Source organism: Ctenopharyngodon idella, chromosome 16, assembly GCF_019924925.1.
Source record: "Ctenopharyngodon idella isolate HZGC_01 chromosome 16, HZGC01, whole genome shotgun sequence".
Classification (NCBI taxonomy): Eukaryota; Metazoa; Chordata; class Actinopteri; order Cypriniformes; family Xenocyprididae; genus Ctenopharyngodon; species Ctenopharyngodon idella.
Window position 1 is genome coordinate 21,506,716 of NC_067235.1, and position 17,481 is coordinate 21,524,196.

Genomic DNA, 17,481 nt, shown 5'->3' on the forward strand with positions numbered 1-17,481 from the left:
CCGGCCAATAATAAGTCAGCATTCAGAAGAAAACACAGAACCGCTGAACTGCGTTCACTGCGTTAACTGCATATGGTAGAGAAGAAATTGTTGAATAGAGTTATTTTTTTTGTTTTTGCGCACAAAAAGTATTCTCGCCGCTTCATAACATTAAGGTTAAACTATTCACGTTGACTATTTTAACAATGTCTTTAATACCTTTCTGGACCTTGAAAGTGGTGGTTAAATTGCTGTCTATGGATGAACCAGTACTACTCGGATTTCATCAAAAATATCATAATATGTGTTACGAAGATGAACGAAGGTCTTACGGGTGTGGAACGACATGAGGATGAGTAATTAATGACAGAATTTTCATTTTTGGGTGAATTAACTCTTTTTAACATCATGCATCATACACACCCTGCCTTTACGCGGATATATTCCAAAAATCTCTAACGATAACGAACATAACTTTGTTAAATTATGCACTACTGAGTTGTTAAAAATGGTTGATAGATAGATGCTGCGTTTGTTTTCAAACGAGTTAGAGTGTGTGTGTGATTAAATTGTTTAGAATAAAACCAGTCTTATGGGTAATCAACATGCAGAAAAATGTCTCTGCTATACACTTTCATTTATTCATTCAGTCAGTCATCTGCTCACTTGTTTACACACTGACTCCAGCAAAAGTCACAAACACAGCTGAAAGTCAACACATATTCCACAATCCATATGGAACATACTTCCTTCACACCGTCTGGAATAAATTGTAAGGCTGTGAATCAAGATATCTGGAATCCAGCCTGTGTTGTCTCGATCCCATTCTATTTCCCTGTATCTCCAATCTGTCCTATAAAATTAAATGCACAAAGACTATAACCATAAATTTGAAGAATGTCTACAATCTATTCCCATTTCTTTGAACTGTTATGTGTATAATTTTTCTGCTTCTCAGTCTGTGTGTGTGTGTTATATACGAGAAAAATCGTATCTGGCTTCATCCTCAGGCCCCCTGGCCACCTGGCACAGATAGTGACCCTTCCATCTGCCCCCTGCTGTCTTCCTGTTTGTGTGTGTTTTGTGGATCCAGAGAGATGGGAATAAAATGGCCCACATGAGCCCAGAGTGCAGCTCTGCATGTGCCAGGTGACTCCCTAGGCCTTCCCGAAGACCTCACTCCCCTCAGCCTTGGCAGCCAGGCTCAGGTGCGGTTCATAAAGACCGGGCTACAACGCCAACAGGTGGCGCTGTTTTCTTCACCAATTACGCCTTTGTTTGCTCTTTGGCATCCAGTTTGTTTTGGACGAGTCCCCTCGCCCGCTGGACAAGAGCCAGGAGGAGTTTGTATGTGTGTGGGCTGGTCTTTCCACCGACATCGCTTCTCAAAGCCTCCTCGGACAGAGCCAGAAACGATAAGCTCGCGGTAAGCTCCTGTTTTGAATCGAATGTGAATGTGCCATGTTCTTGATCATATTCTTTCCAAAGACCCACATATGTCTGACCATTTGTCTCACAAATAGATGACGACAGAGAAGCCGCACTCACTTTTGTCCTTACCGAGGGTGCATGTTCTCTGACCTAGCTTTTCAAGATCTGCTCTGCAAGGACGTCTTCAACCCCCATCATCTTGGTGGATTAGAGCAGGTACTTTTTCAAAAGAAAAAGAGAGAGAGGGCAAGTCACTTTGATACCCCCTGACTGAGAGGGGCATCGGAGCAACAGAGCGGGGCCCCATCCCAGAATCCCCTACTTTTCCCTCATTATCTTCTTCCCCAAGCTGCTGTTTCTCTTCCCCTGGATGTTATCTTCAGCTGCTTATGCCCTAATACCACAATTGTTGTTCTCTAAAAACAATCATTAGCAATCCCATTGAGGCTGAGGGGTTTTTAGCAGCTTTCTTTTCTCTCTCCAAACAGAGGGATATTGGCAAAGCCTCTTTAAACTCTCTAGCATTACGGTGGATTATTTTGTGCTGAGACCCTTGGACATGTTTTTTCCCTTTCTCTGTCTTTTATTATTTTCCTCACTTCATGGCTAAGGCAGACACGCTAGGTAAACATTTTGGCGTCACACTCGATTGCGTCCCAGAAATTAAAAAACGCAGAGACAATGGGCCCGGGACACTGACACGCTAAGACCTTGGCTCTGGGGGGATGGCTTGCACGCCGCATGACAGCACGGCCCTGGCGGGCGGAACAATGCCGGCCCGCGTTCTTTGGTGTGTGCGCTCGGAGCGCCGCGCTTTAGACTATCTGCTCTAGGCCATCTGTCTATCCTCCTCCTCTTCTCTCACCCCACTGCCACGGCGGATTTGAACTTGGCTCAATTATTCATCTGTTTACAAACACGAGCGCAAACAGAACAGTTGGATCAGTTAGGCGTGGGCCTTTTTTGGGGGGCACTGATACTGAAAGTTTTCCCAAAGGCGGCGCAGTGTAAGAGATTTATTTCGCAGTTGCAGGTACTCAAGCGGCGACCTGCTGCAATGACGGCAGACGTGCCACAATATGTGTTGTGCTTATGAGCTTAAGTGGACAGCTGTTTATGGATACAAGTCAATAGCTTCACTTAAACAGTGAAAAATAGCTTATCCCTCAGTTTTATATCTTATTCCGGTTCCAGTTACGATACTGTTGTGCCTGATTACTGATTTATTGCTCCTTACTGCTATTGGTGTTGACCTGCTATACGGGTCTGACACTCCAGAGAAAGATCCACAGAACATATTCTCCCTACAGCCTATAGAGGGCACTATAACATTGTACATGCTCTCAGTCTGAATAATCAAAAGTCAAACTTTTTCATTCCTATCAGTGACTGTTATGCCTGTGTCAGTTTATAAATTCCTGTTAATGTTAAGGTCATTATTAGGCTACATTCAATAAAAATTATGATGCACTAATTTTAGTAGATTTAAAAAATGAAATATTTTACATAGCACCACTGTTGGAAACATGATTTATGAAAACCAGTTTTGCATTACATCGTGGCATTTAAAAAAAAAAAGTAAGGTTTTTTCAATGTTTTGCTAAAAATTCTCTTATGATCAACAAGGCTGCATTTATTTGATAATATAATGTAAAAAAAAAAATACTGTAAAAACAGTATAATTATTAAATATTTTTACAATTAAAAATAATCTCTATTTAAATTGTGATTTATTCCTGTGAAAGCAAAGCTGAATTTTCAGCAGTCATTACTCCAATGTTAAGTGTCACATTATTTTTCAGAAATTCAAAAGTTTAAAAGAACAGTATTTATTTTAAATAAAAATCTTTTAACATTATAATGTCTTTACTGTCAGTTTTGATCAATTTAGTGTGCCCTTGCTGAATAAAACTATTAATTTCTTAAAAAAAAAAAAAAAATCTTAATGGCCCCAAACTTTTGAACAGTATATAGTCACTTTAAGATGTCTTCTGCCTTTCTGAATGCCCTTTTGTGCTTAAAGTCAATATGAATTGCCATTTACAACCAATTTTACTTCCAGATTGTGATGTATTGCTGAGCAAAACAGTATATTATTCATATAAAAAGTATTTACTTTTTTATATGAATAATATACTGTTTTGCTCAGCAATACATCACAATCCTATAGGATCAGTTTTAATTCCATGAAAGTGATGATGTTTGGCCTCTGAACCAGAATCTCTGCCCTTGTTGCACTTCAAGTCAGAATTTTTTGTCATAAATTTCATAATCAAATTTCTCATTTCTCCTCGAGCACTAATAAGCTCTTAAACATACTTGCTACTTCCGATTTTATGAACTCTCAAGAAAAACCCGTTTTAATCAACCCTCTCAGCTCTCTCAGTCCACTTCTGTTCTGTTTCGCGTCTCGAGACTCCTAACTCTCTCCTGTAATTCCCAAACACGAGTTTGCAATAAACGATTTGTACATCGCCCTTTATTCTTGGCTTAACGCAGAGACAGATTGCACCATAGCTGTCAATTCTCTCACTTCCGTCCTGAGAGACCGAAAAGGTCTGCCCTGAAGCAGCAAGTGTTCCTCCCCACATATAAGCTGCTGCATTGTCACTGTGTACTAAGCCATTCCTCAGAGAGCTTATAACGTTCATTAATCTAATTAAATATGTCTTATTGCCCAAATGAAAGGCTGGAAGCTTTGCTGTAGGATAAGTGTAGAGTAAAACTGGGTCCCAGCAGAGAGGCACACAGTCAAGTCGCGCTAACGGTGCTGTGCTTCATTAGGCTCCTAATTACCTATTGTTTCTCAGTAGTTTGTGCTGTTTTAATGAGAATCTACAGGCACTTAGATTTAATCTGAATTTTCTAATCTACTGGTCCATTCCCGGAGAGTCAAAATGTTATTGGTTTATTTGTAATCATACTTTTAAATGATGGAGATTTGACTCCCCCTGGGGCTATCGCTGGGTTTTGAGTGACTAATTGAATTCTTGGCTCACAGACGCTACTTGGGTGTGAGTCAGAGATGAGAACTCGGTGAGTGCTCAGTCAGTCAGTTAAGTAAGAGAACGTGCAGCCGGCTTCGGTTACGCTCTTTCGCCCTGGATCAAACCCCCAGAACTCACCTTTAGGGTCTCCATGGCAACACCCCTCTCTCTCCAATGTAGTGAACTTTACCCAAAATGTGACACAAGTGTGGTCAGTAATATCCTTAATCGTTGAAAAAGTGATCTTCCCGAGGTCCACATAAGCATACAAAGTGTGAAAATTACAATGCACATGAAGACAAAAATAAAGCAAAACAAAATGACCAAATAAAAATATAATAAAGCTTGCTTTCTAAAACACAGATGATATTTTGAAGACTATTTTAACAATTTATGTCCATATAATGAAAGTCAATGGGGTCCAAAACACCATTGGACCTCAATTACTTTAATAGTACGGAGAAAAAACACAGAATTTTTTTCAAAACATCTTCTTTTATATGTTAGAACACAGATGAAAATATTTTGAAAAATATTTTAACATTTTTTGTCCATTTAATGAAAGTCAATGGGGTCCAAAACACCACTGGACCTCAATGACTTTCATATGGAACTTTGACTTTTTATAGAAAAAACACAGATACATTTTTTCAAAATATTTTCTTTTATTTGTTAGAACTAGTAAATTTAGTTCTAGCCATTCAATCATAACCCAACACGTAAAGTCATAGAGAAACGGAAGTAGCGACACATCTTTTCAGTATTGTGACGTACATCTGTGTTTAACAGATTGTGGAAAGAAATTTATGTTATTTCATTGTTCATTTCATTGTTATGAAATTTTGATTGATTATTACAAGGTAAAAAAAAACATAAATGAATGAATCGCACACAGTGTGATCTATAACACACATAGACAGGAAATTTTCATTTCATGTAAACTTTAAATTCTTTCTGACCTCTGCTGATGTTTGTGATGCTGCAGGGAACATGTGCATTCATAATTATATTAACATTTTCAATAACAGAAATAGAAATGATGTTTTATTTCAGGAAGCGCACATTCGAATAACCTACCCAATCAGTGCGAGAGAAGGCCTATATATAGAGCCAACTTACCTCTGTTCCACAACAGTTTTTTTCCAGCATACCTCCTCCACACTCGATTATTCCTATCCCAGCCAGGGATTGCTCTGGGTTCGGGCCAAATTCTGAGCTCAGAGCCCTCTCCTCAGACAGCACGCCAAATACCCATATTTTATACAATATTTGATTATATGTAAGTGTGAACTCGTGAAAATAACAGTGGACTCAAACATCCTCCTTTCTAAGACATCCCAAATATTTGCTATTCTATACGCCAGATGGTCATAATGTTCACTCTTTGGATTTTTCATCTCTTCATTAGTGTATGGTAGACTGTGTGTATATGTTTATCTATTAGCCAGAGTTTGCAGTGCCAAAGTGCTCATTTGATATGTGACCTGCCACTAAAGAGTCAGGATATTTATCATCTGCTGAATTGCCTTTGTGTGGTGCTGCAAAATGGCAGCAATACATTCTCAAATGAAACCGCTTGAAGGTTAATGAGTGGCAATTGCCCAGTGAGGACTAAATCTATTAGCGTTTCATAGAGGAAATCAATCAATATGACCAACTCTCACTGATTTGTCATTTTGAAACATTGCCCGTTTGAATTGAACAGCACATTCTGTTACATGGGATCATCTGTGATGGTTTGATTTGCTCTTCATTAAGGTGATTAATGCTCTTTATTCTGATTCTGGATCAGTAAACAAGCTCTTTCATCCTGTGGTGCTGTGCTGCATTAGGTCATCCCAGTGACAGTGATAATGACTCCAGATGATTTCAGTCCAAAACTTCAGCTACTCGCTTGACGTCTGTCAAAGGAAGAAGTCTATGAAGTCTACAACTTGATTAACCTCAGTGCTGGAACTTTTACCCTTTTTCACTGGTAAGTATTCATAGTCTTTATTCAGTTTTTTCCATACACTCTGAACATTTACATCAATTAATGGAGCATTTCCACCAAAACAACCTCCACAATCTAAGATGGCGCAACCTGGGTAAAACATCCCACACCTAATGAAAACAAAATGTGTCAGTGGAACTTTACGAACACATTCAGTCTATCTGCTTCAGTTCAAACCACTGAGCTCTCACGCACAAACACACCGAAAATGTGGTGAGAGAGTTGAGGGATGGCAGAGGAGGGAGATTCTGCAGATTGTGTGATGATGAAGAGCTCTGTGCCGGGTTCTCATTTGCTGGAAATCTCCTGTTATCATATGTGCTCAGACTGCGCCTCCCTCTCAGTCTTATACGCTGCATGTATTATTGATTGATGCGCTGTGTAGCTGGGGTTTCGTTTGCCCCGTGGGCTCTTGAGAGTATGTACGTCCAGACGTACACTCAATCAACGGCTCAAAGCACAGATGGATGCTGCCTTACAAGATTCCCTCTCTCAGTTTTTGCTTGTCTTATCTGTCTTTTTTGGAAGGAAATTGCTTCATAAATTATTTTATATATACAGTTCTTGTTTTCCAAATGTGACTGATTGCTAAGCATCTTTTTACAGTATACGAGAAAAAATGTCTGTATTGAAAACTGATCCTGTTGTCAGTGGCTGTAGAGTTTTAGGCCTGTTCTAAAACCTGCTCTATCGTTCAAAAGTCAGTATGTTTTTTTACAGCAAGGACACATTAAGTTTAACAAAATTACAATAAAGAAATTTATAATGTTAAAACAGATTTCCATTTCAAATAAATGCTGTTATTTTCTATTTATCAAAGAATCCTTGAAAAAAATGGAGGTTTCCACAAAAATATTAAGCATCACAGCTGTTTTCAACATTGATGATAATAATAATAAGTGTTACTTGAGCAACAAATCAGCATATTATAATGATTTCTGAAGGATCATGTGACACTGAAGACAGGAGTAATGATGCTGAAAATTCAGCTTTGCTATCACAGGAATAAATGGCTGTTTAAAATACATTAAAATAGAAAACTATTATTTTCAAAATAATAATATTTCACAATATTTTATTCATTACTGTTACATTACATACATATATTATTGTTTTGATTCACAGTAGATTTTTGTGAGTTTTGCGTTAGCATGTTGCTAAAGTAATGACGCAATGCTCTAATAGGAATAAAATACATAGTTCACAAATACTGAGTAAATTAATTAATTTAAATTACGCAAAACCATTATTTTTATACTTTTCAGTATTTAACAAAATTAACAATTTAATAAACTTTACAATAAGGCCTTTATTAACATTAGCTAATGCATTAGTTCACATGAACTAACTTTGAGCAGTATATTTTTACAGCATTTATTAACCTTTGTTAGTGTTAATAAAAACACAATTGCTCATTGTTTGTTCATGTTAGTGCATTAATGTTAACAGATACAACATTCGATTTTTAAAATGTATTAGTAAATGAGGATTAATAAATGCTGTACAAGTATTGTTCATTGTTAGTTCATCTTAATGTAGTAAACTAATGTTAACAAATGAAACCAAAAATATACAGGAGGTAAGATGAGGAAAGATGCCCCCTGGGGCAAGATGACCCCCCTATAATAACACACTGGCTGATGCATCATCATCCTACACATGCTAAACTTGTATCTAAACATGTTAAAATGTAAAAGTAAATCCACATTGTTCTTAAGGGGGACGTCTTCCCCCATCTTCCCCTATATTGTTTAATTGATGTATATTCAACATTTCTTTTGACTTATCCCCCATCTTCCTCTGTGAAGGATATGAACATTGCTGCCTTGGCCAAAACAAGCCATCTTAGGAGGCACCCTTCATGTTGCCTTAAAATGCTGTCTACATAGGCAGCTCACTAGGTTTTGGAAAAGAGCAGTTGTGATGTTTGTGCCTAAGAAACTATCACAGAGATTCATGCCTTTTCATAGCAGTAAACTGCATCCTCCTTTGATTGATGACAGCTTTCAGACGCGATGGGCTTGTTTTTTTATCACGCTGGCGCAAAATGACCGGGGACAGACACAGGCAGAAGTACCGCTTCAGTGGCTAATGAGAGGCATTATTCAAACGCCTGCTCTGGTGTCAACATCGCATGTCCTGCGTCTCTCACTGCCTCTGCATTAGTACAGACAAGCAGTCCAGTGACTGTGACAATTAAAGGTATTCCTCTATGCTTCATTTTTCCTAGTGAAAAACACATCTAAATAACATGGCTAAATTAGGCACAAAACGGTGCCAACTGTCATGTTGACATGTCATTGTGGCATCCGTTTGTCTTTTTGATCAGTTTTCTTACTGATAGCAATGGGACACTTAGTAAGACAGGTAACACTGCTGTGGAAACCGCTGTCGAACTTTACATCATTTAGCTTTGTGTTCAGGCTGCCTCCGTCACAAGCCATTGGCACTGGCTGTGTAAGTGTTCTCGGACCATCAGACCAGAACGGCTCGAGGTAACAGCAACATGTTCTTGTCTCAACTTTTTGATGGAGTCTCCCTTTTGTGTGTTTATCACTGAGGGAAGATGCACCTGGGGCAGCTGTGGAAAGAGACAGGCCACCACACATGACAGGAGAGAGAGACAGAGAAGGAACGAACGGAGGAGAGCACACCGAGGAGGAGAGAGGTGCCCGTGGTGTTGGAGGAGCTCATCAGACAGAGCCCTTCTCCATCTGTCACAAATCATTTCTGCTCTGGAAGTAAGGAAAGGCAAAATGTCAAAATATTTGAATACATTCCATGGGAGTGTGTCACACTCGCAGAGGGAGATGCTTGGCAGCAGTGGGGTGGAAAGGGAAAGGGTCGTCTACTGGATGAATTGGGATTTTATAGTGTTGTAAGAACAGTCAATTAAAAAGATGTGATTATATATGTGTATATGTACTAAATAAATCTAAATTTCATGAATAGATAACAACAATAATGACTAAAATTACTTTTAAAATACCTTGAGTGTTTGGTATGCAACACTGCATGAGGCCGATAGTAATTATTTTTTGAACTCCTGTGTTCATTTTAATACCGTTTTCATAGAAGTAACAATTTGGTCAGTGTTAATTGATTGAAATATATCGACTTGTATATTCACCCAGAATGTGATGATTTTTACACTCAGAATAACATTTAATTGATCAAAAAAAATTGTATTTCAAATAAATGCTGTTTTTTTTTAACTTTATTTATCAAATGATCCTGAAAAAAAATGCATCACGGTTTCCGCAAAAATATTAAGAAGCAACTGTTTCAACATTGATAATAATAAGAAATGTCATATTAGAATGATTTCTGAAGGATCATGGGACACTGGAGACTGGAGTAATGACATTTTAAAATAGAGAATAGAAAAAAGTAATTTTGAATTGTAAAAATATATATTTACTGTTTTTACTGTATTTTTGATGAGCAGAAAAGACTTGAGCAAAAAATGTAAAAACCTTACAGATCCCAAAATTTGGAACGGTATTGTATTCATGTCAGTGATTTTGACAATAATTTTACAGCAGTGTCATGAAATAAAAGCATTTATTACTGTAGATTTGAAGGACTGGTGCTTTTGATACAGCATTAAAATTGATTTCTTCTAAATCATTATTATATATAACAACAAAACCCTTTAGATTTCATTAGCATTTCATTAATTTTTATGCTTCACAGGAATTACAAAAATGCAATTTATTGGCTTTTTTTTTTTTATTTCCATTGTCTTTTATTGATTTTTCTTTTTGGGTTAAAGTTTTTTTTTTTCCTTTCCTCAGAGAAAGTGGAAAAAGAGTTTGTGTTTCACAAGTGTCCATTATTTCTACCACTTTTATATTGGTCTTTCTCCTGGATTGCTCTTTTTGAAAATTGTAACTTTTAAAGCTTTTCTCAAGAGCGAGTTCTAGTTCGTATTGACTAGAAAAGAAAAGAGAGGCAGGTGTGAAGGACGCAGGGATTTGATCTCTGTACCTTTGAGGAATAGTGAGATAAGTGCTCTCAGAAAAGGTTTTGCGTGCCAAGACTGCAGAATGAAATAGCTATTCAGTGTCTAGGTAACCTGCCCACTGTTTATTCACTTATTTATTGCCTTATAGAAAACATTTTTTTTTTTTTTGTGATGTGTTAGTGGTGGTTGTATATATTAACTCAAAATGATCCTGCACTGTAAAAAAAAAAAAAAATCGTAATTTTAAGTGTAAAGATTACATAAAATGCTACAGTAAAATCTGTAGGCCTAATTGGTTAACAGTAAGTTCCCTTACTATATACGGTGAAAAACGGTGAAAAAGGATATAACTGGATATTTCATGTAATTTTACAGTTAAATACAGTTTTTTCCCAACCCAAGTGACAAAGAATCATCTTATAATTTACAAATGAAAAACATAAATTTACCAGCTTGTGGAAAAACTGCTTCTGATGAACTTTGATTCATCTCTTTACCACCTGTGCTTTTATGGTGGTTGTCAGGATATTATAAAAGTAGCCTACATAACTGATTTTATTTGGGTTGAATGAAAGTAAATCACTGAAACACTGCTGAACAATATAAAATACAGGGTACGTTAACACAACAACGATGTACTAAAAATGGAAAAGGTTTTCCTTTGTGTTTTTGAAAATTTAGCGTTCAGACAACAACGTTGTCAAAACGATCCCCGTTTTTTTTTTTTTTTTAAAAAGGCTGTAGCTATTATTCATGCCAGGCCAGCAGTAACTTTGTAAAGAAACACTATGCGCTTATAAACTGAACACGCTACGCATGCGCATGACGTCACCGTATTCACAAAATCAATAACAGTATCATTTTCAAAACCCCCAAAATGCCATTGTTGTGTAAATGAACGGACAAAACGCATAAAAAGTTTTCCATTTTTAGTTGAATTGGTGTTGTGTATATTAGCCTATGCCTCCTCAATCTCTAGCTTGAAACAGTGCCACTTACAGCCATAAAAAATATTTAATTCCTATTATTTTACATTGTATTATATGTATATAAGACACTGATATCTCTCTGTGTCTTGTAAGCTAAAGATACATTACTGGCCATTTCTGATCGTAGTTATTCAGCTACAGTATGTGTCAGTCTATGCCACTAGATCAGTGCACCTCTTGTCTCTGGGCCACTAAAACACTGTGATTAATTATTTCTCTCTAATCAGAATCACAATGAAATAAAATAATGTTTGTCTGTTTACAATTCTCCCAGGCTGAGCCTGAAATTTGCATGTATTTGATGGTGAAAAAAGAGAAATCTCTTATCCGGGGGAAGATCAAGGTTATGACTTCCTCAAAGCAGAGTTCCTGAAACCAATTAAACTCTGTGTAGTGAAGTTCAGCTGGAGGACACAGCGCTGTAACAATAGGAGAACGTGATGACAGCCAACACCACTATCTCCTTGCATTTCCACCCGTGCTAATTATATTTGCAGATTCTGTCATTTAGACAAAAGGCGAATAACTTTGGTAATCATCATGAAACATTTAAATCACTCCCTGGCCGTTGCAAATATTCGACCTTTCTAAATGAAGTCAATTGCAAGATATGTGGAGGTAATCAAATATCATTTTGATAAGCGGAATATGGATATGAAATGTGAATAATTATGAGCCGTGTTTACAGTTACAATTAGCGGCAGGTATGATCTTTATGAAAAAGCAATGAGAATTTTTTTTTTTTTTTAAATATGCCTTTTGAATGCCATTAGGGATTAAACAAAACAAAACAAAACAAAACAGGTGTGTATCATTTTGGACAAGAGGGATCAAAAAACAGAAAGTGTTAAAAATGAATAATTCATATGTGCTCTTATGTTCTGAAGTTAAAATGTTCGTGTTTACACATGTGTGAGTGCTACATGTTAGTTTAACTCAAAGGAAAGCCATTGCGCTACGTTGAGTCATACCCAGTTTTGAGGCACTGGATTTACAAAAGCTCTTTATTTCAAGTGTTTCGCCGTCCATTGTTAGTGATCAAAGCCATTCTAATTCAGATAATGTTGTTATAGCCACAGGTTCCTCCCCCTACTCTTGCTCCTGTTCAAAAGACTATCATGCCAAAGAGAGCTGGAGTAACTGCTTTTGATTTGAATGTGAAGTGTCATTCAGTTGCGCGGCTGCCGAGCGATTTGCCATGGTGATAGACTTGCGTTTGAGAACACCTGGCAAGGTGGCAAATGTATTCAAATCTATGTGAATTGTAATGCTCTCACCTGGAGCCAATGGGCTGGGATGTGTGTGTGTGTGTGTGTGTGTCTGCAAACACAAGTGTGTATGGAAATAATCAAGCCTCATTACTAAAAACAAGAGGGGGTTAAATCAGAGCGAGATGAACAGAGAAGGTGCAATGGAGAAATTAAGCTGATATAAGGTCAGGTTTTGCCTTTTGTGTAGCCTATTAAGTAAAAACAAGTTTCAAAAAATGATAATGGATCACATTGACTAAAACCTTTGAAACCCTTTAGTAATCCAACCAGTTCAGTTGTACAGCCACGCATTTTTTAAAGACTTGTCGTGCAATCACATGTTTGAATGTTACATTATGAGGAAGGCTTGAGTGGGAACAGAAATATTTTTAGCGGGTTTCAATTTTGATTGCTTCAATCCTGAAAATTGTTGCTGTTAAGTGAATGGGTCTCTAAAGGGAATGAGAGGATGAGATAAGAAAATCTGAAAATGGCAGCATTAAATGGCTTGTCCTCCTAGTGTGGTAATGCTGAGAGCGATTTGTGTTTTAACCTTGTACATGCAACCATTAAAGTCAATGGCATTCAGCAATCATAAAGGTCTGTTATAGAAAAATATCTACAGTTATTACATGGATGTCTGGAATACTTAATTCTGATTGTTCAGTAATGGCAGTCAGATATTTCAGAATAATGCCATTGTCTGGAAGTAGTGTTTCAACAAATAAGCTTATAAAAATCTCTTTCATCTATTTCATGTGTATTTTATTTAAGTAGCCATGCATGTAATAAGAAGGATATGTACAGCCAGAAGGTGAATTTATTTAGTCATGTAATAAGCAGGAGTTTTTATTTATTTTGTTTTGTTTTATTTAATCACTATCTCCCTAAACATTATACCTTACTTAGATTACTTCAAATAAGGGTATCTATATTGTTGGCTCTTTGTAAACTTTTTAAAGAATTGAGGTTGACTGCTGTTAAAAAAATGGCAGTTACAGGGTCATAATTCAAGGCATTTTTCATTGTTTCCAACACTATTTATTGATTTTCCACAAAATAGAAAACACAAATTATCAAAAACAAGCAAAAATATAGCTGCATGCAGCAATTAAGGGGCCAAGCACAAAAAAGGCACAATAAGTCATGCCAGCATGGCTGGGAGCATCACACTGACTGCAACAATGAGCAATTAAAGGCATATTAAGATGATTTTTGGCAAAATGACTGAAAAATCACAGTCACTAGTAAAGATTTAATGGTTTATCACATTCGACCAATAGGTGGCGCTGTGACCAAATTGATGTGGTGTTGTCAGACTGAAGTGACAATAACACTTGCAAAGTTTAGTGTCCATATGCCAAAGCATTGCAGAGATACAACCACAAGAGTCATTTTGGGATCATGCCTCAACTTTGTTGCTGTGGTATACGAAAACGATTTCATCTATCGTCTTATCAAAATCCATAACTTTTTGTCAGCACAATCTGAAGATGATACGATTCGATTTTGATGAAAATCGGACGAACGGTCTAGTTCAAAAAAGTAGGTTTTGAAAGAAAATCAAAATGGCAGACAGGAAGTTTGGCCAAATATGGCAAAATTGGTATCTATGTTCTCGGCATGACCCAAGGAATCTATTAAGAGTAGTTTCATTACAATAGGCTAATTTAATTAAAGTTAGTAGCATTTTTGTAAATTTCATTATAACTTTTGACCACAAGGTGGTGCTGCCCCGAAACTTTTTGAGTACCTTCAGGGTATGGTGCCGAAGACACATACCGAGTTTCATAATTGATATGCTAATGCGTTCGTAAAATATAGCATTTTACATCAACATTCAAAAATGGCTGACGCCCAAAATGGCCAATATGGGAAAATTGGATATCAGTCGACTCAGCATGACTCCCCGAATCTAACGAGACCACAATTTTATTATTTGTGGACAAACTGTTTAGAAGTTATAAGCAAAAATAGCCATTTTTCATATCTCCGGACCATTAGGTGGCGCTGCGCCGAAACGCAGCATGTAACCTCAGGTCATGCTTGGGATGACATTGACCAAGTTTGGTCTGAATATGATAAAGCGTTGAGGAGAGACAGCCTTCAATTTTCACAATTGCTATGTAAAATTCGTTTGTGCGTTTTTCGAAAAAGGTTTGACAAATCGACTTTTTGACGACATTGTCTGAAGATGACCTGGTTCATTTTTTTGTGAAAATTGGAGCAATGGCCTAGGAGGAGTTCGAAAAGATAATTTTTTTTCCAGATAATTCAAAATGGTGGAAAAAATGCAATGATGGAAAATGACATTATAGGTTGCATTTGAATTGTATTGAGCCAAGACAAGGAAAAAAGAATTTTGTTTTTAGCCCTTATGGTTCAAAAGTTATTAGCATAAACGTGAGTACAGATCTGAACAGCTGGTGGTGCTAGAGGGATTGAGTTAGAGACTCCAAATTTGCTATGGTGACAGTTCAGACTGTCCTCTGTCAGTGTGCCAAATTTCATAACTTTCCCACAAGCGGTTCTATGGGCGGCCATAGCGGAAACTGAAGAAGAAGAATAATAAGAACGCCAACAATTACAATAGGTGCCTACGCACCAAAAATGGCTCAGAAAATCTCATCAGTGAAATCCAAACAACATAATGCTTGTGGCCACAGGGTCCAGATAATTTATAAATGGTTACCGTACTTTGTAAGAAAAAAAGACAAAAGTCTGTCTTAAGAGTGAATTATATAAGTAGGCTATTCCAGAGGTATTAGTTTCATTAACATTTTTGCCAACCCTTCACAGAGGGTCCACTTTAAAAGAATGCTGCAAAGATCATAATATTAAAGAGCCTGTCATTATATTAGAAGCACATTAACGTAGAAATCAGGCGCCTAATTCTTGACCAACATTGTATCTCTGAGGGATCTATAAAAGGAGCTTGGTTTGTTTTCCTCCTCCTTCCCTGTGTGTGTATGGTCTTTGATCGACAAAGAGAGGATAATGTCATAGCAAGTCTTATTTATGACAGCTGATGGAAGGATAGCCGAATTTTTGTTGACGCTGTTGTCTTGTTCCTCTGTGACTGTGAAGAGTGGGATTAAATGGACTGAGGTTTGTTTTTGGTTTTCCCTCGAGGATCCTCAAACTCCTCTCTCTCTCCCCGCTTACCCTCCCCTCTGCCTTTCCTTCAAGGAATATGGCCAGATTCATTATTTAGCTGTGCTCTTTTTGACAGCTGGGTCGGAGGGAGAATAGGGCTTTGGTGTGTGAGTGTGTGTGTGTTTGCGGTGTGTATGGAACAGCAGGCTGGAACTGAGGCCTGACAGAAGACAGGAGGCCTGTCGGTGATGCCTGCAGGAGCTGACAGCTGATCACACTGTCAGTCAAGGGAGCTGTCCACGCTGGAGGCCAACAGACTCAACACCGTCAACCTTCTCTTTGTCGTTCAGACCGTTCTTCCTGTCAATCCTTCCACAACCCCCTTTTTTCATTCCTTTCTAAATGATCCACTGCTTCTCGGTAGCTTCCAAATCATTGCTTTTCATGCACCTTTTTCCCATCAAAGCTAAATGCGTCCAACTTCTCCTCTCATCAAACCATCAGCCTCCTCATGTAGCTGTCTTCGTTTTTCTCACTGAACATCTGATTTGTTCTTGTGTATTTGAGCCTGTAAGAGATCATTTTCTCCACCATTTTTTAATTGTCATTAGTCCATTTTGCAATAATTTTTTTTCATATAAATTAAAAATGTATATGGCAATTATAAAAGTCTCATCAAAAACTATTTTATGTTCTCATATATTTAATTTAAGTAGCCATGTAATAAGGACAATGTTTTCAATTCTCTATAAATTTCAGGCAGGCCTCAAAAATCGATGTGACAATTATGAAAATCAGACATTCATAATGCACAAAAAGCATCTTTTTCAGGGTAAAATAAAGCGGCAATTGAAGAGAAACCTGTTATTCAAAATCAATTGTCTTTTTTATCTGCCGTACAGCTCCAGTCCTAATGAGAGTTTGGCCTGTGATTGCCTTGTGACGCTTCCATAGAGACTCAGTGCTCTTTGTGGTGACAATGGGGCTTCAATTCACCCATGAGACAAACTGACTGGACAAGTCATTCATCGATGCAAATGCCAGCCAAGACGTGGTCGTATGCATCTGTTTCCCTCTGTGAGCCCACCGCTTGTCCATGATGGACAGCCAGCGGCACGTATTCTTTGGAGCCAAGCCTGTGCGGCGCCTTCTATCCGCCAGAGAGGCCAGCAGGACAGGTCATGAGGGAATGTGGCCATTTACGATGAAATAAATGTCACAATCGCCACATTCTCATTCAATTCTAACAGACAAATGTATTATTCAGAACATCAAAACAATGTCTTTCTTCTCAATGGCTTGTTACATGAGAGAAGGAGTGAGCAACAGAGTGATAGAAAAAGTGAGAAACTGACCAAAAATTATTTTAAAGACAAAAATTAGACAATAAGACACAAATAACTCCTTTGTACTTCTCTGTTGTAAAGTTTGAAGTTAAAGACACATCAATGGCCATTTCAGTTGAGGAGCTATACAGTAGCTTATATATAATTTTATATATTATTATGTATATATAGCCTAATATTATATTTATATTTTAAATTTTAATATAATTGTTTGGCAAAGGTTATATCTATGGCTACAAATCAGACTAAATAGCTTTTTTTTTAGGGAAACATTCTCATTTACAGTCATTAGTCCGTGAAAAATTTGTATGGCATGATTAGGCACAATAATTTGTGTGTGTCTGTGTGTGTGTTTATTTGATAACTTGATTTATTTGATATTGATCACTATTTTTGGTAATATTTTAAGTTAATTATGACAAGCCAGACTAATCAAACCAACA

At 37.3% G+C, this 17,481-nt stretch overlaps 1 long non-coding RNA gene across 1 annotated transcript; it reads left to right on the top strand.

Annotated features, from left to right (window-relative positions):
- Positions 1 to 556: 556 nt before the first annotated feature.
- On the top strand, positions 557 to 10,508 carry LOC127497252 (uncharacterized). The gene is made up of 4 exons (XR_007925489.1): positions 557 to 1,405; positions 1,503 to 1,626; positions 6,230 to 6,372; positions 8,957 to 10,508. It is a non-coding gene; the product is annotated as an uncharacterized LOC127497252 (long non-coding RNA).
- Positions 10,509 to 17,481: the final 6,973 nt, after the last annotated feature.